Source organism: Dasypus novemcinctus, chromosome 4 (genome assembly GCF_030445035.2).
Source record: "Dasypus novemcinctus isolate mDasNov1 chromosome 4, mDasNov1.1.hap2, whole genome shotgun sequence".
Taxonomy (NCBI): Eukaryota; Metazoa; Chordata; class Mammalia; order Cingulata; family Dasypodidae; genus Dasypus; species Dasypus novemcinctus.
The window spans coordinates 22,223,027-22,250,430 of record NC_080676.1 but is presented as its reverse complement, the minus strand read 5'-3'; the positions used below and the strand labels follow the sequence as shown (position 1 = coordinate 22,250,430).

General features: G+C 34.0%; 1 protein-coding gene across 22 annotated transcripts in view; it reads right to left on the bottom strand.

The window, feature by feature from the left end:
• The window catches only part of MBNL1 (muscleblind like splicing regulator 1), a 208,091-nt gene that overhangs the window by 112,442 nt on the left and 68,245 nt on the right, over window positions 1-27,404 (bottom strand). The window contains exon 1 of one of the 22 annotated variants that reach the window (XM_004478821.5): window positions 1,981-2,100. The exons of 20 other annotated variants lie outside the window; for them this stretch is intronic. The gene's annotated coding sequence lies outside the window, so the exon portion shown is untranslated. Of the gene's footprint in view, window positions 1-1,980; window positions 2,101-27,404 lie in introns of those variants that run through there. One more of the 22 variants, XM_071214571.1, reaches the window with a different exon arrangement.

Here is a 27,404-nt window from a genome sequence, read left to right as displayed (position 1 = left end):
GAGCTCAGATAATCTTATGTTTCACGCCTCACCTCCAAATATCTATTTTTAGAGAGACATGCAAAAAAATCAGCTCTTGCTTAGACAATGCTCACTAATGTCCAACAAGTCAATAAAGGCCAGACATTATTTAAAAATGAAGTAATCCCTTTACTGCAACATAGGTAGTTAGTATTTTAAATTTGAGGGAACTGGGATTTTATAAGGGAAAAAAATGGGGAATACAAATTCACCTCTAAAAATACTCGTTTATTGCATAAACTAAGCCTAAATTAAGATGTTGCTTTGAAAGAAAATTTAATGTTTTGAAAATAATTACATAGATGTGGTAGAGGTCTGGATTAAGGAAGACTGGTTACACCCATATATCAGAAACCAAATGAAAGCTAATTTTAACATAAAATGATTTTAAATAATAAGTGAATTGCAGTTCATATTCTGCACCTGTTATCAGTCCCATTGAATAAAACCAGTTTTAACAGTGTAAACAAACACAATAACTAAAACCAAAAAAAAAATAATGGAAAAAAAGACAAAGAAATGAGTAAATGTTGTCAATTCAGAACTGGCAGACAGACCATCCATTTATAAAACTGCTCAGATTACACGGTATTGCAGAATCATTTTTCAGTAGAAATAGAAAATTCGTAGTAGCTTTCATTTTAATAAACATTATATTATTACTGAAGTATCTTACAATAGTAATAAGACCAGATCATCTAAACCAATGTTTCCCTGACTAGTGTTAAACTTCACAAAGGGAGAGATTTTTTCATACATTTGTTCATAAACTTATTCTCAGCACCCACCATGCCTAACAACAGAATAGGTGCTCAATAAATACTTTTTAAATGTAAAAAGGTAACTATCAAAAAATGTGTGTGTGTGTGTGTGTGGGTGCAGCAATGGGGGGGAGACTATGGCCAACTACATTTGTAACAGTTAAACAGGTTCCTTCCTGCATGACTTGTCAGAGGCCTTTATTATGCCATTGTAAATTTCCAAACTTTATTGTTTTTACCTTTTTCATGTAATACCTGTTTATCATAGAATAGGAAAAACTGGAAAACTAAAGTTACAGAAAACTTACATTTTATTTCTTCCAAATTTTGAATGAATGACACAGGTACACTACTAACTGGCACACATTTATGCCTGATATAAATTATAAGATGGAAGATATATATAGGCAAATTTCAAATCAACATGCTTCTTACATATTAGAGCTTATGAAAATTAGTCTCAGCTTTCAGGAGAGAAAAATTTAGAGAGAGAAAAGACCTCTGAAAAAGCTCACTGAAATTCTTAATTTTACCAATAAAGGAATATGCTCAAAGAAACTATCCTTTATTGGGACATAAATACATTAGCAATCAAGTTTCTTTATTGGTAATGTTGAAGACCCAGCTCATGCAACTATTAGACTAATATAACCAATATCTTAGTAATTCCCTCCATAATTATCTTGAAATGAAAAAAAAAAAAATTCCTGCTCTCCAGGCAAAAATTATCATATCAGCTAACAGATTCATTAATTTAAAATTTATAATATATTATTATGAAAAAAGGAGATGCTTATTTATAACATAAAAAAGAAGGAGTAAATGCTTTCATACACTTGAAAGTAATTTTTTTTATTCATTGTGGATCAAGTGGAAAAAAAGAGTAGAGATTAAATAATGCCTAAGAAATTACATGGAAACCATGCTCCAAATCCTGAAACAGCTAACAAATTTTAGGTTCAGTATCTTCAAATTCTGAAGCTGGGAGTAGATACGCACTTTATTTACGAAACATATACAGTTTCTCAGATTATGTCACTAACATTAAAACTACATGAATCCTCTCTAAAAGTCTGATGTTCAGAATCTGAAAGGCCGTTTTCTCCAAGGATGCCATATCCTTTTCAGCCCCTGAGAGAGCAGACCCACCCAAGGAATATCTTAATAAACTGGCTCCCCATTTGCCTTATTCACTCACCAGTATCCATTAGCCAACTCCATGATTTATCTTCAATAAATAAGATACAGCTTCTTCTTGCCATGGTGTCATGAAAAGGATCCAGAAGGTTCCCCTTAAACAACATTTCCTGAGTGACTGCTGCAGCACCAAGAGTAAAGAACATGCCAGGTCAGCCAGTTTTCCTTCCCAGCAGTATTAGCAGCAGCGGCAGCAGCAGAAGCTGGAGCAGACCATTTAGACCCACCTCCTTGCAGGATGCTAGCCAAAGCATACTTGTTTACTCCACACCTACACAGAGTTTTGCCCATATGTTTACACCTTTTCCATAGAGTGTCAAAACAGGTGTTTTCCTGTGATCATACTTAAAATCTGCTCCTAAACAAGGTGATGAATATACTGTTACTATGAAATCCTAAGTTTCCAATTCTATGCAAGACATGTTATTAAAGGTGTACATTACTAGAAAGAAACCCTGATAAATCCTTTTATAAAAATGCTCTTTTCCTCTCCCCACTCCCAGTAAATGGGTGGATTGCCCTAAGATTTCCTGTTAATGAAAGAAAGCACATTACTGAATTAAATCAATACCTTCATGCAATTTTGGTCATTTCCTTCAGAATATTCGATCTGCCTTCCTGGCATAGAATCACTTTTTGAAATGCTAATGTTCTCATCATCTTTACAAAACTCCCAACAGATGGGGAAATAGCAGGTCTTTATTTTGCAGAAAGGGCAATGGCTTCTTTGCGTCTATATTTCACTTCCATGTTATCACTGAATAATTGCTTTTTTTCCAGTGGTGTTCAATTTAACAGTTAGCTAAAATTTGACTGGACAAGAGTTAAACCTGTAAAATCATTAATAAAGCATTTATTTAACTGATTCATTTTGAATTAAAATCCTATACATATAAAAAGCATCGAGAGAATTTTTTAAAAGTGAAAAACACTATTTTCCTAATCATGTAATTATTAGAGAATTATAAACACCAAGGCTTGTGTTCTCCATACAACAGAGAATAAGTTTCTCAATGGCATAAATGAAAATCCTATACATACTGATTCTAATGCTTCTAGTGTACAAATACCTCACAGTGTTCACTGCATCAAAGGATAATAATAACAATAGCTAATACATATTAAATATATAGTAAGTGCCAGTGCTATATGTACTTACCATATAGTAAGTGCTCTCAGGGCTTTACAAGGGTTATCCCATTTACTCTTCACAACAGCGCTATGTATTAGGTATTTTATTGCCCCCATTTTGAAGAGGAAACTGAAGCTCATTTTGATTATGAACCTTGTTCAAGGACACATAGCTAGCAAGTGATCTGAATCCAAGTTGTACAGTTCCAAAGCTGTAGCTTTTGACGGTTACGTTAAAACCGCAACATTTTGATTTTCATTTATTTGCATATCGCGAGTTTACTTTTAACATTAGAAAATGTTTGCATAAATTTAAGACTTAATATAGGTAATATGTATGTGGTACTTACGGTGTGCCATGAAATTCCATGTGTATTTAACGTGTATTAATGTATTTAAGATCCACAGCCTGATAAGGGAGATATGTTCCCATTCTAGTGGGGTATATCTGAGGAATCTGAGGCATAGAGTGTTAAGGTGCCCAACCTCACATGTAATAAGTAGCAAGATAAAATCTGTATCCAGGAAATGTAGCTTTTTCTAAAGTTGTGGTTTTAAACTTATTCTCCAATGCCTCTTCAAAGTTACAGAATATTAGAGCCATTCTCTCCTATGCACCTCCCAGGGCCAAGGACTTTGGAGGATAAACAGAATGCATAAGAAAGGCCAGGTCTGGTCAGAACCCTGGTGGGAGGAGAATGTGATACCCCTCTCCACTTTTCAAAATATGTATAAAGTACTAGAGTTTATATAATCTGCAAATCCACATCCATTTCTCTTTATAATGTTTACTAACTAAGGAATGAACAAATATTTTATGTGATTCTCAGATTTAAAAAGTCAAGGACAAATTCAGTTTTCACATTATTTTCAAGTGTATCATAGCTTCAGAAGCACCAAGAAAGCATTAATATTACTACCATTACAATGTCTGTCATTCCATGTTTGAGGATTACCATTTGCTTCCAGTCATGCTTTATTTCATTCCCATGGTTGATTGACAAATACAGTTAATTTTGTGCCAGGCCCAGACAACATCTGTGGGCTCAGAGGAAGCTTCAGCAATCCAAGGATCACCCCTGGAAATAAGACCTGAACTCAACCTTGGATCAAGGTACTTGCTTGAATATTCAGTGGCTGTACGTGACTCTCCTTGGATTAGCTCTTAAAAATACAAGGCCATCTGGGTAATCTCAGACATCTTGACCAAGCAGCTAGGACACCAGATATAAGACTGTAAAGCCTATGAAAAATGCTGGAACCAATCTACTGCCTCAAATTGGCAGCAAGCCTAACTCCCTGGACTAATTTTGGCTATCTCCAGCTTTTTTGAATCTAACCTAATATACACGAACATAAGAAACCATGAAAACTTCAGAAAGAAAATATCGTTATAGGGAGAAACACCCTACAAATCTGTCAGAGTTTAGCCCCAAGCTATAAGAAATGCTGCCATTTGGTAGCATTTAACAAGAACAATTTATTTAGATGCCCATGTGTCACAGCTTAAGGTGGTGTGTCATTTAGAGTTCTCTGGATTAGTTTTATAATCAAAAGTTTCTACAGAATAAAGATGGCAAATTCTTTACCCTAATTCTAGACAACTAACTTCCCTCTTTGAAAAATACCTTGGGAAGTTGTGGTGTACACTGCATCTACATGAGCTCAATTTACTCATTGGCTGACAGCCAAGATTTAAATGTGTTTCAGTCTCCAGCATAACACTGAATCGACTAAAAAATTATTGGGAAATTCCAAAATACATGTTCTGACATCTTCTGGGTCAGAAAAGCAAAGAAACCACAATAGTTTTTACCAAAGACAGGTCATAAGAAATGATTTTTATGTCCTTGGCTTGACTATGTGATAGACTAGGAAGAATCATGACTCATTTATGCAGCCATATATATTTATAATTTTACTTATCCACTTGTTACAATTCTTATTTCTTGCTGATGCTAATGACAGTACAATTAAAAGCATATGAAACTAAGTTTCTTATTTTAACAGACTTGACTTTTGATTAAATCAATAGAAGTCATATTTATAAATGAATAAGGTAACTCCTTCTTACTCCAACTCTTACCTCATATATTTCCTTCCATTTAAATTCTTTGACATTTGTCTCTATCTGGAAAGAAATATATTACTAAGCATCAACTACAGATCATATTTAGGTCAGAACAAGCTGGGTGACAATCAGAACCCCAGCTCCTTCTGAAATCTAAACACACTAACTATAACCATTCCTTTCGCTACTCAGCCAGGTAGATACGAACTGGTGACCTAAAAGTGAAAAGCTTCAATCTTGTATTACACGTTCCTGAGTCATTTGTTCTCACAACTTTATGCTTTAAATAAACCTAAACGCTGGCTAAAGAAAATCTACTAGTGACTCAGTGTTTCCAAACCAGGAAAAAGAAGAACTTTCAGTGTTTGAGATAACATGTGTTTTCTGTAGTTTGGAAAATAAATATTTCCTATGCAGTTATGTGTGAGTGTGAAAGAGAGAGAGAAGGAAGGAAGGAAGGAGGACAGTATATGGTTTTCACAATAACTGGTTATATTTTTTATTTTTGTAGTTGGTTTTCATATAAACTTATTTTTTTAAATATATATTTTTGTGCTGGAGTTAGAATTCACCTCAGCAAATTATGTGCATGCAAGCCCATGAAAGTATTGCAATCTATCCTAAAATCAACAGGAAACCCTTAACTGACTTCATTTCTATGAATTCATTGATAAAGAATAACCTATTCCATATACTTAACCTAAAGTAATAAAAAATCTTGGCTCTCCATATTAAATTTATTTGCTGTCTTTATTCCAATGACATTAGCCTTTTTTTTTCCATCTAAATGCTACAGCATATTTTTTTCCTAATAGAAAAGGATGAGCAGATTTTTGTCCTGATGCCTTGTTTATATAAACCTAAAGGTATCTATTTTATTCAAAATATATTTTATATAGCATTATATACTAGCATTATTAAGGAATGGCAAAAAGGAGTAATAGTTTTATAGTTGTCAAGTTTGGATATATATGTATCCCACACAAACAAGACATCTGTAAGAGCTTCTCCTTCAATTGCCAGTCTTTCCTGTATCTTCCCATGTGTTAGATGAACATGAATTACACAAGTCTGTATTCCTTATTTGGGAACAGGATTATAAATTAAGAGGGCAAAATACCACTTCCATGTCAGGCATATGCCTGTGTCTATTAGCTCAGATGATCACTATACAGCTTCAAGACAGGCATATTATTTTGCCCATTTGACATTTGGAAAGACACAGAAAGGTTGGGAAATGTATCCAGCATTTCTGTTCCATGAATGTCCCTAATAACTTGAATAGAAACTAGAGACTAGTAGGGCATCATCAACAAACAGATGCATGTGTGGACACACACGCACATACACAAAGTTGTGACATTTACTTTTCTTGTTTTCTGTTATAATAAGAGCTATCTATTTTTGCTATGGGATATAGAGAGTTACAAATTATATTTTTGAGAAGTTATACAAATATTCTTAATTGGATATTGCTACTCCTTCAGTTGTCAAGTCAGTGAATGTGTAAGAAGTGAAAATTATTTCAAGCCAAAGAGTATACATATGATGTCCAAGCTATCCAAAACACTTTTATTTCTTTCCCTAATACTTGTGAACAGTAGAATTTTAGCTTGCTTTGAAAGAAATGCATTTCTTTTTCCACATGTCGACACTGCTGTCTGACCTAAGCCAAGTCAGCTCAGCCAGGGAGTAAACATCATTCTTTTATTCTTACAAGATTTTTCCTTACCCCTAACAGAAAAGATTCTACAATTTAGTTTCTTGTTAATACAACCTTTATATTTATACTAAATGCTACCAATAGTATTCCTTTTTAAATGCACAATTTAGCTCCCCAATTAGCTCATATCTCTCTTTAGTACTGGCACTTCCAGTTCTACATTCCTGTTCAGAATACTTTCTTCTCCCTTCCCACCCCACCCCCCACCTTTTTTTTCCTTCCAGAAATGACTAATCTTCCTGTTATTATACTCTGTCAGTTTTTCCCCTGGTGTTCTTTTTATGCTGCATAACATTTCACCAACTTCTTTAGGAATTTTATTACTGTCTCATGGTACCACCCTTCCATTTTCAACTGATTGAAATAGTCAATATTTATGCATCAGCAAACTTTTTGTCAACTCTTGTGCTATTCAGATTAAGCCATTTCCTCAAGTCAAAAATGCCACTATTCTTTGAACTGATAAAATATAAATATCCGATCTTCAAAGTTAAGTCCAGTCTAATCCTTAGAATCACCAGATACCACAATTAAATGGCCTCGCATTTTCCCCTTCAAATTTCTTGATAAGGTGCTCCAGCAAAGCAAATACAATACCTCTCCTTTTAAAGACTCCTCTCTTCTCAGTACTTTTCCATAATATCAGACAAATGTTTGCACAGTTTTATAACCAGAATGTAAAGTTCCTTCGCTTTTCTCATTTCCAAAGTAAAAAATGTGTTTACTTACATGCCAAGATTTTTTCCTTTTACCCTAATCTCAAATAATCACAACAGCTATATCATAGTATTTGAACATGAGTAAAAAGTGTTGAGTCTATTCCAGAGAAAATATCCAGGAATTTTAGTATTATAATGATTTTTTAAATAACATACTATAAAATTTACAATATAATAACACATGCCTAACGAAACATATAAAGTATAATTCAGATATACATGATACATGTTCTGCTGAATTCAAAATCTTATCATTTTCATTATCTCACATTCATAGTACCTCTTGGAGAAATGTGTGCCCAATTAGTTCCCTTTATACTGCTCTCTCCATACATGAAGATGTTCACAGGGCTTTAGGTGAAGGACATTTTCAAAAAACCAAAAACACCATAAAAATCCTGACAAACCACAAATTACAGGAAAAAAGGCATCTCTAAAGTTTCACCCTCACTTCCTAAAAACAGAAGTCAAATTGAGTTCACATGTTTACTTAGGTTAAAATAGCACAGGATCTTCTTATTTACTTTTAGTCTGGGGGGATCCCCATTATTCTTTCTTCTTTGACTTCTCTAAAATAAATAAATAGATAACTTTCTTGTTGTCACATGCAGTGTCCTCAACAAGTCATCTCATTTTCCTTTCGGTCCGTAGATTTTTTAAATTAATAAACACAAAATTATGTATGTCACTTATCCTTCTGATATAAACTGTATTTTGGATTTGTCAATTAGGTATTAAGAAGAATTTTTTTATAGAAGAATTTCAGGTAATAAATGCAGCATAAATTATAAAATTAAATGTCACCATTTGAAATCCCTTTAAAAAAATCATGGATCTATGAAATAATTTACAATGACGTCCAACTATTGAGTCAAAATCTGATGGAGAACTTTATAAGGGTTGGCTTTGACTGACTATACGTAAACTCGTTGATTAATTTCAACATCATTAAAACTGGGGACAAGTGAAATTATGCCCTCTGGACATGATGCAATAGGAAGTACAGAGCATAATCTAGGAAATATTCTTGCCACATAAGTATAACAATATTAAAATTGAAATCAACTCTAGCTCTAATTTCCAGGTTACAGAAATTAAAAGTGACAGAGTAACAAGTTAAATAACACCATATGGAAGTAATCAGTTAAATTCAGTGACTCTGAGGCATTCTACAGGACAGGGACCCGAACTGTCAGCAAATAAAGCATGAAGGGGAAAAGAAGCAGGGATTGTCAAAAGAATCTTAAGAGACATAACATTCAAACAGAATGTGTGAATGTGTTTTAGATGTCATTTTGAACAAGCCACCTTTAAAAAGAAATGTGACAATCAGAAAAAGTGGAACATAAAGTAGATATTGAGTTATATAATGAAATAATTGTCCACTTTTGAAAGATGTGGAAACTGAGTTGTTATATTGAAAAAACAATAACAAGTTATCCGTTAGTAACACATACCGAAGAACTTGCAGGTAAAATTCTATGTCTGAGACTGGTTTTAAAATACACTCAGGGAGAAAAAAAGGTATGTGGAGGGAAAAAATGAAATAACATAGGCAAAATGTTGATTGAGGCATATGGGGATATATGCATTCAAAATACACACACACACACACACACACACCAACCAAATGTTGATTGATACATATATGGAGGTTTTCATATTTTCTCTACTTTTGTGTATGTTTAAAATTGCCATAATAGAAAAAAAAATTTTTTTGGAAAAAAGAGTAAGTTAATGTCTTCTTTTACATTCCTGATCTGGAGTTGCAAGACCTAGCTTTCACATTAGGTTTTGCTACTTACTATCTGGCTGACCTAATTCAATTCATTTATATTCTCTGAACATAAAATAACAGACTTACTACAAAAATTACAAAGGTGAAAATGATCTATAAACTAAAAAAAAACCTACAAATAGAGATGCCATCATTAATACACTTCCTTGTTCACCTTTATGTCACGCATATATGTCTTGTCTCTTCAAACAAATAAGGTCTCTCTGTAAAGTCTGTGTCTTATTCCTTCAACCCACAAACATTCAACACACAATCCTAGTGGGTTTACTATGTATAGAGTATTTCACTAAGTCGTAAGAACACAGAGCAGTCAGTCACAGACAGGCCTTGCCCTCAAATCCAGAAAGGGAGGGAGATGGATACTTAGGGTTCATATGCCAAATGCCTTTATAAAACTATGGATCAGATACACTACAGAAGCAAAGAATAGGATAACAATGGAGAAGCTTCCTAGATCAGGTAATGTCTAAAGTAAATTTAATGTGAAGAAAGTTTGCAAAACTCCAAGAGGTAAAAAGTTTCAGAGAGAAAAACAGAGAGAACAAAAGACATTCCATTGAAACAACAGAACAGGACATTACAAGGCAGGTCAATGAAGCTGATACTAAATGTTAGAGGCACTGTGCCTCCAGAATGACCCTTACTTAGGGTTTGGTAATATGCTAAGCACTTAGTAAGGAATCAAGAAATATCTAGGAATTGAAGTACAGAATGATTAAAGGTAGTAGTAGCTGGCCATTCATTGTGTACCAGGCATTGTGCAAGGACACTGAGAAAGGATTCAACTGCACATCCATCCCAAGGGAGGTAAGCTATTATTCCTATCTTACATATAAGGAGACTAGGGCACATGGGGACTAAGTTTCTCGGCTGGCAAGTAGTATAACAAGTAATGTTTTTAGTGTTTCAAATAGCATAGCAAGAATTTTCAGAAATAAAGTTCCACATAGCTATTCCACACAGTAGGAGGCTTAAAAAAGGAGAGACAACCTTATAAGTACAGTAGGTAGTGGTTTAAGTGCTTTGTTAGTGACCTTTTGGGAGAGAAGAGGGACTCTGGGTTATAGCATTTGCCAATTTCCATGGTATAAAATACTCCCACCATGGCCAATTTCAAGCTGCCAATCTGATGTTACAGAACATGGAGTTGGGAAGAGGCCTTAAGTGAATGAGCTCCTGCACACCACCACCTGCAATTAACAGGCTACTTGTAGGATCAGGAAAGTAACAAATAAATCAAAGGAATGCACAAGTGTAGTTCCGTGGCCTACAGGTTTCTGAATACCTTTAAAAGTCAATTTATATTTGAAATTCATGAACATTTAAGGAATATAATTAAGTACATGAAAGGCAATGAGGATGAGAAAGTAATTCATAGATTCCTCAAGGAAACATACATTTTCTATGAATGACAGAGTTGACATTAAAGAACTATTCTTAATATATGATTAATGAACCCTGATTAGTAAGTGATTTCCAGCTAAACTATGTATCCCTCAGGGAGCACACAAGAGGATTTATTTCTAACTAGAGAAGTTTAAAACGAAAGCACAGTGCAAGGAAACTATTTGATTTGAGCCAGTAACACACGGCAACAACAAACAATAAGTGGTATGGCAATGGAGTGGGATGGAGAGTTACCTTTACTTTCCCTGTGCTTTACAAAGTACCTGCATGTAAGAGGCACTGAATGAATATTGACTAGAAGTAAGGAGGGCATAAAACCTAACACAAAGGGAGATGTAGCTCAGGGGTTGAGTGCCTGCTTCCCATGTTCGAGATCCCAGGTGCCTCTTTAAAAAAAAAACCTAGATTGTTTCACTGTGTATATATTATTACTTAATGTATACAGATACAAACATACATATACATAATGGAGTTCAAATTATAATTATTAGCATATTTATCCTAGCCCTTTATAAAGTTCCTTTATCATTTAACAGGAGTGTTCAATGAATAAATATGTTTAGATAAATTTTAACTGAAATACAGACTATTTTTCACATGGATGCAAATATAATCTTAAGGAGAAGCAACTGGGGACACAGCAATACAAGTTCGATTAGATGTTCAGCACACTGAAACCAGCATGTGTCAAGTCTATCGCTGACCTGTTACTGAATATAGCCTGGCTCTCGACAACCTGTGCATGAGCACTGTCTCATGCTTATAAAATTCTTATGCAAAACAAATGTAAATGAGTTTTCTTAGAGTCTCTCTCTCTGTATATATATATATTTGCTTTCTCATGTTACCCTCTCAATAGTATGACCCAGGCATCTTTTTTTGGGTCAATTTAGCTATTGATTTCCACACTGATGCTTATATATGGCAGAAAAATGTCACTTATTTCAGTCCACTGCCTCAAGGGAGAAAATTTCACAGAATAAGAGATTAAAAATGAAAAAAAAAAATCAATAAACAAGACTGTTTGGTTGATACATAAAATAACTCAACCAACCAATTTTGTTACTTAACTAAATTGACATTTTTTTCCAACCCCAACATTTATCAGACTGAGACAAGAACACAGATATATTATATTTTATCTTTGGAATTAGCACAACCAGTTGAGAAATGAAAATATCTTAGTGTTGAATATACAACTGTATATATGTATACATGAATTGGATATACAATTTCATTTCCTTGACAATGTCTTTCAGAGAGGGACTGCATCAATTTTTAATGAGTTGCAAGGCCTAGTTTACAACTGTAATGACTACAATCTGTTTAATTATTTCTTAAAATCATGGGGATGTGGGCAAGGTTATGGTATGGATCAGGAACTACTATTTCTGCTGATGTTCCATATTCCAGTTCATTTTTTTTAGTTAAAAACAAGTAAAGGAATATTTTTTAAAGGCCTATTATCGGCTAGGCCTTTAGATAGCAAAAAGAGATTCACAGATGACTAAGGTTCAGTTTCTGCTTTTAAAAAGTTCCAGGTAGAGAACATGGAGATAACCTAACTCTTCTAATGAAAACTAGGGGTATAGCAGAATTCTAATGTTTCTCCATCACTGCATTTTTATACAACAAAATCATCTCATACATAATGAATGTATTTTTATTATGTTTTCTCATTTCTACACTATAGTATTATTACCTAGCTTATTAAAATCATGTCTAAAACAAGAATAAATTAGCTCAGGGCTAGGGATTAAGGTAGTCTCTTAGGAGGTAACTGATACGCTTACATTAAAAAAAACACATAAAATAGATTCGTTTTAAAGTAGATCCTTTTTTTTTTTTTTAATTAACATGCCACAGTGTGCTATACAAATAGGAAGTCATCCCTGAAATATAGAAATACAGAGTTAAGGTCTTTTTAAAATATCCTTTAAACTTGTAATGAAGAATAGCACACCAGGCCCAATTTGGTCTTGCTTGAACACTTTAATAATTTCCCAATTTGCAAGATTAGAAAACTAGCCTCACAATAATCAACAAACCAAATGAATGTAATGCCAAGGTCTTCTCCACACTCATCCCTTTTGAGCACTGTGTGAACAAGAGGCTCTTTGTCCAAGACAATGATAACTATTGCTTCATGCCTAGGGTAGATACTCTATAGCATCCAATGACTAGGACTCTTTTAAAGATTATTACCAAGGCTTTACCTTCTTTGAAAATGTATTCTGTTTGCAGAAAAGCATGACAAATCTAAAATAATGGATGAACAGAACTTTATCTGCAAGGAGATGACTTTTACAAATTGTGAAGCTACTTGAAGAGGGCCAGTAAGTCTCAACGAGGAACACATCATAACACTTAAGTGGTGACTATAGCATTTATTACCAGCTCTGTAATTACTCCACTCTAACCTTTAAGGGGTCGGAAGTACTAAAATTTTAATCCCTCCTGATGATCCTCTTCAAAGTGGAGAAATGTAGGTTTTTCCTCAATCAAAATGCTTAATTGCTAGTATTACTAGCACCAATTCATAATTTAGATTGCTTTTTATTTCTAGAACTTTTCAGATCTTTGTAAAATAGCTCATATCCTACAGTTCCTAAAAATAATTATCAGAGGAGAAAAATACAATGAGCAAATTAACAAGTGGCAGGGCATAGGCATTTATACTTTTAGGAAGCTTGGGCCCTCTTTCCTACATCAGGTGGAAGGTTTGTAACATCGTATAGGTGTGACACTTGGAAAATAAATTTTTTTTTCTGAAATAGAGTATGGAGAAATATAACAGGAATACAGGGAACTCTCTACAAATACCAAGTATTTCTGTTACTGTTATTAGTTTCATAATAAAAACAATAATAATTATACCTACACTCTTTCCCAGAATGTTCTTTTCACAGTAAAAATCAACATTCATCAACGTTTTCTCAATTTTCGAGCAGATTCAATAAATAGTCACTGTTGCCATCTTCACAGTGTCATTTCTCCCTCTGCAGCCTTTGAAGGGTAAATATTATTTTGTGTGACAGTCTGACATTTTGAACTAAAACTATTATGAACGGTGAGTTAATATTGTTACCAAAATAACTGTATGGTGTCACTGCACCATCGAGTTTTTCATTCCCATCTGAGACATGGAGTGTATATACAGCCATCATATCAGGAAGCCTGATCAAGTTCCTATGTGCTGCCTGCACAAGATAACATACAAAACATGGCACAGGTCCAAACAAAGTCCTGTTCCAGAAATTTACATCAACAGATCATAAATAGTCCCTTACTGTGCCAGAGCAAAAACCTGGATGTGCCCCACTACACAAGAAGGGTGCTGGGTTCCTTAGAGAAAGAGTTCATGAATAGTTTTGTATTATCCAAAAAATGCCCCACAGCATGAAAAAAAAATTTCTAAACACGAATTTAAAAGCACATCGAATCTGTTCAATTACTGGTCATGGTCAGGAAGAAATATTGCTTTCAATTCACTGACCATTTAGTGAGCACCAAGGCCATTCAAAACATCATCCTAAAGAACATGAGTGAACACGCACAATACAGAGTGCAGCTAAAAATACATTCTAGTGGGGAAAAGAAACATGCACAAATTAACTGTAAAACCAGGTATAATGTGATTTATGCTATAATACATAAAATGGTAAGGAAACGTAGAGAAGTCATTCATTTAACGAAAAATGTGTCATCCCATGATCATTGTACAATGAGAGCATCTTAAAGAGCATGGAGACAAAACTACCCTCATTTGTCAACTGGTTGGCTATAGGCACAAGGAGTTTGGCAAAAATCACTGAAAGCATTCTGTGAGAAACACTTAGCTGTATGGAATTTAAAATACCGAGTAGCGCATATTTTGTTATTTTAAATTACATACTGTACATCCTTTACATCAGTGAATTTCATAATGAACTTCTGTATGAATATCCATGCATACATTTTTGGGGGTAGATCCTGATGTTCAACAGCAAACCACTCTGTAAGCCTTTAGCACAGTAACCTAGGCATCAGAGTGTTCAAGAGTTATTTATCTGAACTCAACCATAAGAGCAGTTCTCATCTCTCAGCCGTATCAGTAATGTCATTCTCATAAAATGAAGACAGCATATTCCAGTTTGTGTTGTAATGTGCCAACTTGCCGTATTTAAAAGATACTGGTACCCTCCAGATATTTGTGAATATGATTGCGCTCTAAGTTTCCTCAGTTTCCTAATTTGTAAAACGAATGGACAGCATGGCATTATTTCAAAAGATCTTCCCAAGTGTGCAATCCCAAACCCTTGTGGATCACTAAAGTTCAATATTGAGTGATAAAGGGAAAAAATCAATATCTAAATACCCAATAGAACCCTTTGTCCATTGTATGAGCAATCTTTTAAAACTGCAAAAAATCTTAAATACAGATTTAAAAAATCAGGTTTTTCATGGAACTAAACTTTTAATCCTAAAAATTTTATAAAAGTTTAATTGTAGTAGAGGCTTAAATACTCAAATGATTTACCTCAGTAAGAGTTACTCTGGTAAAAACTTAATTTAACTTGGAAACACAATTTAATCTCTATTTTCTTTCAAGTTACTTCAAAAATACTAGAGGCCACTTCCAAGAAATGCATATAAAAATAAGATTAGTAGGTTATATTCCAAATTTTAGATATTAATCTGGTATTGAAACATCTAATAGTCCAGATACACAACTAACCAAGACTTAACTTAAAACTTAAAAGCTGGCCACAGTATGTGAATGACTGTGGAGTATCTGTTTTTGAATTGCATTGATTTTACTTCTATTCTTCAAATTGACGTAATAGCTAGTCACAACTTAGAAATGAGATTTACAGCGTGTCCTTTCAAAGATCTATGCAGTAATGATAAACCCAGTGGTTTGAATCCATCAAACCCACACTAAGTAATATGGCACTGGGTGAATAGTTGCTGCTGGACGATGCACCCTTCAAAATATTTGAATAGAATCTGTAAGGCCACAAACAGGTTATTTTCCATCTATCTAGTCCTATTTTCATTCAAATGCAGTTTAGAAACACCGAGTGAAAAAATCTGCAGTCATTTTAGAAACGTAAGGCATTTTAATTCTTATGTTTATGATGATGCAGTTTTGTTTTGTCTGCTGGAATAAAAAAATTTTCTTCAAGAAACAGAATCTCCAAAGTTCTGTCTTGGTGGTTAAATTAAAACTTGTAATCGTGTTCAATAATTTCTTGATGAATTTCAAGACTACATTCGTTAAATAACTGGAAATACACTAAACTCTTTTAGGTATCCTTTTAAGTTCTGTCAAAAGAGAAACACATTTTAATGATCAAATCACTTTCAGAATGCTTGTAACACGAGATTTCTTGAGATTTCTTTTCCAACTGTGACCTGTTTTTCTCTAGAACAGTTACTAAAAAAATATTTTTCAGTTAGTCATAAGAATGACTTCCTTAGAAGCCCTTTCCTTTGTACTATTAAACAGTCTGGAAAATTGCTTGTTTGACTCATTCATGCTGTCAAAACACACGACAGGCTAAGGCTGACCATCAAATTTCCCTGTTTCCTAGAACAACACACACAAAATAATGTAGAAGTTCTAAAGTTCTATTTGGAGTCTGGGGATCAATTTCTTCACATTGATAGTTTATATTAAAACTATATCCACACAAGCTAGTCTAACTCAGTTGCTATATCTGAGCACTAACACTCCTTATGCAAGAAGTTTCCTAAGTTTAAAATTACTACAATTAAAAAGTAGAGAATCAAATGAACAAAAGAATAACCTTAAGTTATGACAGACTATCTTTTTTCCTTTACTTTAGTGCTACAAATAAGGACCAATTATAAATTTGAAGAGTTATTTGGAGATAAAACTAAATAAAACATGCAAAAAGTCTGAAATTCTCTACAAAAATTAAGTAATTATGAAGTCATACCAGGTAGTCTCTAGAACTTTATTTCCATAGCTACATATTATAATAATCTTTTAAAAGTAACACTTATTCTTTCACCAAATCACTAATTTTATTATCTTTAATAGAGGAGATACAGCAAAACAGAAGATTTGCAATACATGGAAACCTGCTAAAATACAATCAAATACACACCAAGAACAGAAGCCATAGCAAATGGTATTCTAGAGAGAAAAATATTTTTGAATATGGAAACCTAATGGGAACATTACACCACATTCTAACTATGAATAAGAAATTACTAACTTGGTGAGGTTACTTTGTTTAATGTTTTTAAATTTATCCTCACTGCTAATAAGAAAGCAAAGCCAGCTCTATACGAGAGTCTGAAGTATGTGAAAATTTCCAGATGGCTTTATCCCTATGAGAAAAATATACCTACATAGTTTGAGAAGTCATGGCAAAAATACTATGTTCCCAGTTCCTATTGGCAATATTTAAAAAGTGGCTGTTTACCAGGAGTATTCCAAACGAGTAGGTGTAGGTAGTAGAGCAAATGGTAGGGCTGGGCGGATAAATATACTTTCCCAAGCCTCTTCTGCTTTGTTCAGGAAGCCTGGGAAAAGTACCTGACATACTGTTTGGCATCTAGTAGGTGTGCCGTGTAAGCTGCTGGCCAAAATGGCATTCCAGGGGATCCTGCTGTAATATGGCTCATCACTGGCAAGGGACACATTTGAGTCTAATAGGAATTTGTAGCAAAGTCGTTGAATTGGCAGCATCTCTTACACACTCTTCTTTCAGTGCTAAGTTTTCACACTTCTACAGCTAAATATTTGCGTCTTTTGAGGCCAGGGTTTTAATAACATTTCAAAAAGGCCAGTAAGAATTGTTTAGTTTACTCCAGCTTTGTGTCATTCTTCAATGTTCCTATGCTAGCCAAATAAACCAAAGGTGGCAGAGTTATGGATTTAAAAGCCCTGGAAGATTTTACTATAGGGAGAGAAAGTGATCCTCCATTTCTTCATGAAGCAAACAAAGTTTGAAAACTCAAGCAAACCTTGAGGCCACAGAGATGATGAATTTTTATTTAATTTTGGTAAATATTATGTAATAAGTAGTGCCTTCATAAATATGAGGGTTCATTTTCACTTTAAGTATTTCAATACTTTCTCCTTATCTATTATTCCCACAAGAAGAGAATATGTATGTGTGAGAGAGAGAGAGAGAAAGAGAGAGAAGGTAAGCAAGAAAGTGTGTTGACTCAGTTGGTATTATCTGCAGAAACTTGTCTGCTGGAAATGTTTCTTTAACTTTGGTTTGGCTCCTACCTTGGAGCTGATGGGAAATAAAAACTTTTCCATGGATTAAAGCCAACTGAGTGAGTACAACAAAAAAAGTAACATTCATTAGAAGACCATGGCACCATGATCTCATGCTGACAGCAATTTCTTTAAGTGTGAATTGTCTTAAGTTTGGAAAATTCAAACTATTAATATCAAAGAAAATAAGTAAATAACAGGCTTACTTTAAAAGTTATTATGTACATAGAAAATTTAAAAAGAAAATATAAGAAACATGAAACAAAGCCGTAGTAGGTGAAAAGACCTCATTCAGTTCCCAGCTTACTCATTTAGCTTTATTTTCTATCTCAGCAACTCTCCAAAAATGGGAGCATCCCCAGACACACACCCTTCTTGATATATCTACTTATATCCAATAATAGGTGGTTTTACCATGAAAACAGTTTAAAATGAATTTTCTTAATATAATGAGCCTCTGAAGGTGCTACCTCGTTTGATTTTTAAAAGATATATGAAAAAAAAAAATCAGGTCTTTCCTATCTGCTAAATTCCAGGAAATCTAACTGCACCATTTTTTTGCATCTGACAAAAAGACGAAAACAAATTCTATGCTCCCTGTTCTCAAAGATCCTCCTATGCTTTCTCCTAATTGTTCCACATGTTAAAAGCCTAAAATAGCCAACTCAATTAAATAGGCAAGAAGCATTCTCCTTTGAATACATATTTGGTCCTCCTTCAACATCAATTAATACTTTTAACTTATTGCCTCATCCTATCTATACACATCATAACAGAACGGGAACTAATCAAAGGCCTTAACAAGAAGGCAGTGGCATAGCTCAGTAAATCAAACAACAAATGCACATCTAATATTCAGAAAATAACAAAACTTATATACTCTGCAAAAGCCAACCCAGAATTGGCCACAGGAAATAACTTGGCTCTATTATCTCTGAAGAACCAATAAAATTATAGGACTCGTTTTTTCTCCACTTGCTGGAAAAAGTATACACTCTCCCATTTCTAACCAAAGACAAAAGTCTCAAATTTGTGAATTAGTTAGGTGTCCTGGGGCAAAAGGAAACAATTCAGTGGGCTAGAATAGGATCCTTGCCAATTCTGAACAGCGATAAAGTAAGCAAACAAACAAAAAAGTAAGAACTTGGATGCTTCTTTACAGTACTGAAGATATAAGTGATAAATATTTTACTAAATAAATCTTTACCTAGTAAAGATACTTTACTAAGTCTATATGGGTTTAAAGGGAACAAAGATGGTATAGTACAAATCATGAAAAAAAATCAACTCTCATATTTGACCTTCTACCCTGTGCAGGTACTTTACTGAATAAACATCAATGTTAATTTTGAAAAAAAGTCTTAGGTGAGTCTTTTAAGAGGATATTTACTTAAATAATACAGCAATTGAAACAGCAAATGTGAATTATTTATTGTATACCAGCATTAAGCTAAGGATGCATTAGTTTTAAATGAAATTACATTTGAAACAGATGGTTACAACCACTTTCCCATTCATGGAAAACAGCATTTATGAAATGGATTTTGAAGTACAGTGATATAAGTACAAAATTATTCTATTAATACCCCAATTAGCTTAATCTCAAGTGATATACACACTAAGAGGAATTTCCTCTTGATAATAGGCAAGTAAATAAAATAGTGATAATGCAATTGTGAAACATTATAGCTAAAAAACATTTTTAATTTTTTTTTGGTTAAAAAATGCTTTTAATATTTTTAACAAATAATACATGAATACCTACGGAACAATATGCAAAATAACAAGTGACATTTATTCTGACCTAAAACAAAGTACTTACCACAGGAGAAAAATAACTTAGACCTACTTCTGGCATACAAACAAGAAGGCCACCACTAAGAGCTACCATTTATGGGGTATTTATGAAACAGACACTACATGAAGCAATTTCTATTAAGTAACTTAATTCACTAAACCTGCAAACATTCAAAACAGGTATTATTAGACTCATTTTACAAAGGAGGAAACAGAGGTGTGGGGGGTAGGTAAAGTGACTGGCACAAAGTCACTAGGGAGTGACTGGTAGATTAAACACAAATCCAGCTAAATATATGGTTTGCGCTCTTAACCAGATCTTGATTTTTTTTTCCATAAAGGTTTCTTTTTCACTTATATATACACTTGCATATGACCTTTTGTAATTATTCTGAAGATATGACTTTGACTGAAATGCAGAAGATGACACTGGAAACTAAGTAAGAACCACCATGACAACACCCTAATTTATTCCTGGCACCAATGTTAATTTGTTATAAACTAATTTTCACTGAAAGTTTCATCCCAAGGAAAAAGCACAGAAGTCGATCTAGACAGAAAGCATGAAATAAGCAATAAAATAAAAAGTAAAGTTAAAGCTAAAACAAACTAATAACCATGTTCAGAGAAATTGAACCTAAGGAAAAAGAGCACTGCTCACTTTTCACTATAATCAGCTTGGTTCTAGACACAAAATAGTTTGACTTACCTATCAAGTTTGAACTTATATATCAAAGACATCCCATTTTTAAAGAAATATTTCTAACTGGCTGTTTCACTAAATTGATACAGTCAAGTATATGCCTGAGCAGGGATAGTGAATAAGGAGTTAATGCTTAAATTGTAGAGTTCCTGTTTGGGTTGACTATAAAGTTTTGCTAAAGGATGGTGATGGTAGCAAGAACACTGTGAATGCAATTAACAGCAGTGAATCATATGTTGAATGCGGTTAAAAGGTTAACTTTTGGGTTGTATATATGTTACTAAAATAAAAATTGAAAATAAAGCCATAGGACTATACAACATAAACAGTGAACCCTATTGCATGGGTTTTTTTGATGGGCTGTAGTTAATAGTACAATTTTTTAAATGTTATTTCATGAATTGTAACAAGTGCACCACACTAGTTCAAAGTGTTAATAACAGGGTGGTATATGGGAACTCTATTTTATGCATGATTTTTCTATAAACCTACAAGTTCTGGAAGGAAGAGAGGGAGGGAGGGTGGGAGGAAGAATATGGCCAAAACGAAAGGATAATTGTAAACACCTTACTAGTCATTAGCAACTGATCTTCAGGATTTTTTCTCTTTCATTTGAGCTAACATTCATCCAAATTAATTATTCTATGAAAATAATTATATATTGCTAGACAAAGCATTTTAAATCATATACTGAATACTAGTATTTGAGATACATTTCTTAAGAGTCCAGGATTATAATTCAAACTAATCTTTACTTAACACCAAGTAAACCCAAAAATTTCACATTTTGAAAGCCATGTCTGAGAACAAACATGCACTTTTTGCCATATCACCAACAAAATACATCGATTCTTATGTTTACAGTATTTTAATTTCAATTACATATTTAATGCAAGTCTTAAAATTAAGAATAAATGAACTACTGTAAAAATATATCATTAAAATTAAGTTATTAATGTGAAAATTTTTAACTTACTGAACCTATATATTTCAGCATTAACAATAAACCAAGCAAATATTAAAAATTAACTACTGAAATTTTATTCCTAGCTGATTTCTGAAATGTAATGCTAAATGACTTCATAAATAGAGAAGTGTAACATATTATTTAATAGGGAGGCTTATGAATCACTGTCAAGGAGGTGAATGGTTTCAGTAAGATTTTAACTTTACTTACAAAGATTTTAAAGCACATTTTATTTTGTCTCCAATATTATTATAAATGCCCAAGAAAACTCACAAAAAAAAGAAATCTCAGCCTCTCTCTTATAAAATGTCTCAGGGTTCTATGCAAAAGAAAATATCAACTATACTACTTCCTCGAATAAGAAAGGATATTCTATTATAAGCGAAAAAAAAAATCATAAGGATAATTATAAAATGAAAAACCTCTTAATCCGGTGCCCTCTACTTCACTTCCATGCTTTGTCTTGAAAACATGAAATTCCTGTTTGTTTTTTCCTAAATCAGCCTGAATATTCTGATTTGCTGTATCTTTCCCTTTAAGTGGTACGATTTTTAAAAATTCTTCTTGACCATAGTATAGACTGTGTACACTGTCAGACTCCTCAGTTAATACTTTAGGATAAAGCCATCTAAACGTTAAAATTTTATTAGCAATTATTACATGAACAGTTTCCTGAATTGAGAAAAGTCTGAATTAGAGAGCATGTTTTTTAAAAGTATCTATGTCTTAAATTCAGGAAATTATAATGACTCAACAAATACTGCCTATGTATGCAATATACTAAAAATATATCATTATATTTTTGCATGCATAAAATACCCATTACTATGTAGTGTTTCATAAGGTTGCTAGCTTAAACAGGTTAAACTTAGATTAAAAGCACGGGCTTTGAAGACAGACCGACTATTTTTGAATCCCAGTTCAGTTATTTCCTGACTGTGATCATTCTGAGCCTCACCATTTTATATAATTAATAGATGATAATCAAAACAGGGAAGTAAAATTAACCATTTCTGTTATCAAAAAAATTCAATCTGACTTGGGTTTATCTAGCTGATTTATGAAACATGATGATGGATCTGGTATAAATCTCTAACTATATAAAGCCCATTCTGACTAATACACAAGCGGTTTCTTTTGTAGTGCACATAACCATAGCTGAAATACATCCGTTCTTAAATTGATTAGGTAGCTGTTTCCAGTGTTTCTCATAATAAACCTCAGACACATGAGGACACGCAATGCCTACTTAAATTTCACAGGGATAAATTTGTGTTCTTGTACAAAAAAAACCTGAAGAGTTAAAACAATATTTTATTATTCTATGATCATGTTAATCTTCATTATACTCGTCAGAAAAGCTTGGACGCTAATAGTCTCTATGAACATCCAAAAGACAGGGATTCTATGTTATTCACCCTTGTATCAGTTTTTCCTATAAGTATGGCTGCTACACAGAAGGTAAAAATGTGGTGAAAGGAGGAGGGAGATTAGATTATTTTCCTTTCATTAAGGTGCACTGATGGCATATCCTTTGGTCTACAATTTCTTTAAATTCTTAATTAAACCTGTAGTATAAAACTGTGTGTTTTTTGGTGAAAATCTCTCCTCTAGCATTTCTCACTCTCAGTGGGAAATACAGAAGCAGAGAAGCTAATAAAGATTCTGAAAGAAAAAAAAATCAATTAACATTTCTCACTATGTATACTTAACCCACTATCATGTTATGTTACATGTTAAACTACTACATATTAATAATTTTTCAAATGCTTTGGGGGAGCTATTTCAATAGATACTGCCATGAGAACACTGGCACTGTTAGATAATACTTCTTTCATGTGGGTTTAAATTAACTCTTGATCCAAGTTTAAGTTGATGGGCTTGTTTTTTAATATATTGAATTTTCTTATGTGGGCATTTGTTTTCAATTTATTACTCCACTCTGATTCATGGAAGACAATGTCTGGGCAGTAAAAGTTCATAATAAGAAAAAAAAAAGCTCAATAAATAAAATCATAATGATGATCTTTTCTCATGGCTAGATTTAGATTTCATTAGCCTCCACTTAGCAATGAAGAGATATGAGATAATGTGAAGAAAGCTCATTTAGTGCACAGATCTTTTTAAACTGGGTTCTTTATATAAATAACGAATTCTTCAGTTATTTCTCTTTTCGTGGTTCATTTCTCAGTTGCCTCACTTAAAGGAGAATTTTTTTATGAAAAGCACTGTCATCTACCAAAGAAGAATTTTATTTTGTTGTGACAAATCTGGCTCTTTTTTTCTCTAAAACCATTTTTTTCTAATTTGGCCCATTTGGTGAGCTAAAACTGTTTGGTTATAAAAGCTTCCTGGGGACATTACTAGACTTATTTTCAGTCTATGAATGATTTCAGAATATTAGATGAGCAAAGATATCTGAAAGCAAATTATCGTTTGAATGCAGTACATGTAAAAGAATGAATTACAGATGTAATTTATCCATCACAAGCAGATCCTAAACACTGATTATGTCCATGCTTGTGCAGAAAATTGAAAATGATAGAAGAGCTCCCCAGCTTTTCTAACTTTAAATTTCCATGTTTTACTTCGTGTAATTTACTGTCAACTATTAACGGCAGATGCTTCTTGCCTTATTTGCTTACCGTCTGGGCTTATGTATAAGTGATCATGAAAATCCAAAAGCCTACACACTAAGTCTGAATTTTATGCAGAGAGATAAATTCTAACTTAAGATACCTGAGTCACGTGTGGTCTTGAAATGGTAGAGTCTCAGATCTCAAAAAACATTATGCCTCAATTATCATGAACAGAAATTAAAATAAAATAATCTCTGAATAAACTTAGACAACATTAGAAGAATGCTGATGGACCTGAAACTAGAATTCCCAGTTAAAATATAGACTGTGCCCAACTGGTCAATGACAATCCAAGGACAGTTGCCCCAGCTGCCCACGGATGTCCCAGTGGCGATGGGAACTCTCTTATTGGGGATTCCCCCAGTTCTTCCCTTCCCACATGTGGTCTCAGAATTGGTAGTTACAAAGAGGGAAGAGAGGACAAAAAAGGAAAAATAAACCACCACAGCAATTTTCCATCCCTTCCTCAAGTTCCGCTTCCTCCCACCTTCCAAATGCTATGGAGAAATGTTCCCCCACTTCAGTACCGCCTAACTTACTAGTCTCCCTGGAAGCTGCTAGCCCCTGAAGACTGACTTTTTAAAATATGTTCCTCCCTGAAGTTTGACATAGGAAGTATGTAAGATATATTCCTTTACTTGTGAAATCCCTATCCTAAATGTCCTTCTTCCTCATAACTGGGTCTTTATTCCTGATCCCGTAACTATAGCCTACAATCAAATGGCCACAAATCAAAGCCCCCCAAAAAAGTATGAATCTGATCTTTTTAGCACCCACCTATTTCCCCACTGCTACTAGTAATTAGAAAGCAACATGTCAAAACAAAAGGTACACTTTAGAAAATTTCAGAAAGGAAAGATAGGGAGAAGTTGTTAGTAATACTAAGTACCCTTTGGACCAAGCCCAGGCGTAAAGAAAAGAGGTCAACTAGAAGACGTATTGACAAAAATTCTTCCCATCTTGAGGACTGCAACTACAGGAAGCTTGAACTGCAAACGCCACCCCCACCCTGCTCCCATATTCCGTTTTCAGTTGCTCTAGATTCTGAGTCCTGGCCCTGCTGAAAGCCAACTCCAGGGAAAGGGAGTAGCCCAAACTTGGAGCTGGGAAACACTCCTGCACTGGCCCTCAGGAAGTGTCCAAGGACAGAATGACTTCCTGGAACCCTAAACTAAACCTGAAATACAACTTTTCCATAGAAAAGAGCTTGACAAAAGCAGCTGGGGTCACAGTGCCTACCATGGCACTAATAGCACTTAAGATTTATCAGCTTGGTACTCTTTTTGATGCTTCTGTGGCGCCTCCTAGGTTTAATTAATAACGAGTCCAGGGTATTACCCATATTACACTGTAACTCAAGCATCCTATGGAATACTTTGGCTTCTGAGGGTTGGCCCAATGACTTATCACATTTGGGTTTTTTTGGGTAAATGACTTCTGAACAATTAAAATTTTGGAACACAGCTGTTTACACATGGGGTGGTGATGGTGGTATATATGTTATACATTGACTTCTACTTATCAAAGGTGATAATTTAAAATACCTTTTTATTATATGGCCTTATATATATAGTTAGAGCAGATACATAACCTCACTTGTTGATTCACATGTTGATTTAAAATACAATAATTAGGTGAACAAATGTAGCTCAGTATTAGAATACCCATTCCCATATCTGAGGTCCTGGGTTCAAGCCCTGGTACCTCCTTAAAAATAATAATAATAATTTCTATATACTTAATGTTTCAAGCCCTGTTTTTAATTCAGATATTCATTTTTATTCTTAAGCACTACTGTCAGATGATTTCTTTGCTGACTCCTTACGGTTTGGGTATGTAAATTCAGAATTAATGTTTTACATATGTTTAAGAGCACAAGCTGTGAAATCAGTTGATGAGGCTCAAGTCCCCCTTCACTGGTTGAGTGACCTTGTGCATACTGGCTAATCTCTGTACCTCTGTGTACCCATCTGTGAAATGGTAGTAATATTAGTAGTTATCTTTAAAAGTTTTTATAAGGACTAAATATAATGAAAGAAAATAAGAAGTAGTGAAAACATCACTGAGCAAGTAATAATTTTCAATAAATAGTAACTAATTTTATTATTTTACTTCATACAGAAGAAATAAGAACTAAAGAACAGTTGGGGAAGAAGCAGAAATAAAAATCAGAATAACTCCAGGCTCTTTTGTCATATAAAATCATTTGGGACCCATTCTATGGCACGCATATTGCCTGTTATATTTAATTATAAATATATCACTGTGTGCCAATATGCACCAGCACTGAAAAATTTCTTTAATGAATTGGTATTCTTTTTCTATATAGAAAAAAATCAATTCATTTGTGATATGCCACGTTTTACTGACTAAACATACCACGATTTGACAGAACAAAAGAAAGGCAAACTAGGGTGGCAGAGGGATGAGGAGGGCAGAAGGTACAGAGGAGAAACAGTGTGTAGGCAAAGTGCTGACCTAGACAGGGAAGTGAGGAGGGGTTCGCCCATTCTCCTCATAACTCTTCAGGTGGGATTTAATTGATCTTGGAAGTTTTAGGATGCAGGATGAGGCTAAATCTCCAATTTCAGTGACTGCCAGTTCCCTCTCCAAAATCCATTCTCCTCTTCTACCTTGATTTTAATCCAGGAGACATTTAAACTCTAGTTACCAGCTATCCTGATGCCAAAATCAGCCAATGAGAGGCCAGGATAAGTCACTGGTTGTCACTCTGCTCAGAAGACCTCCGTTGCCTGACTGGGCTAGGTAGGATGCAGCAATTCATTTTGCCCTTGCCTCTTCCTGCTTTCTAGAATGCTGATGCAACGGCCAGCACTGCAGTGGCCATCTTGCAAAATGTCTAAGTCACTTTTTGTAACTCTGGAGAGAAATATAAGAAGAGATCAGAACCAACAGTTTTGAAGGCTGGACAGTTAGAAAGGTGAAAGAATTCAGAGATAACAGAACAATGAAGTTGAGAGATGGCCAAGGCCCAAAGGTATCAAGGGGACAGCATGCCAATCAAATTATAATGCACAGGGATTACATAGCTCAGTAACTACCAATATTTCAAAAAGCACAAATACTCAAAGTACAGAAAGTTTTATCTCTTATAAGAAATCAAACTTCATCTCCAAGTGAAAATATTTCAAAAACATGTCTGAAGATTAGGCATAATGCTGTAGGCAGATGTATATTTGACTATATTTGTATAAGAAATACGGTAT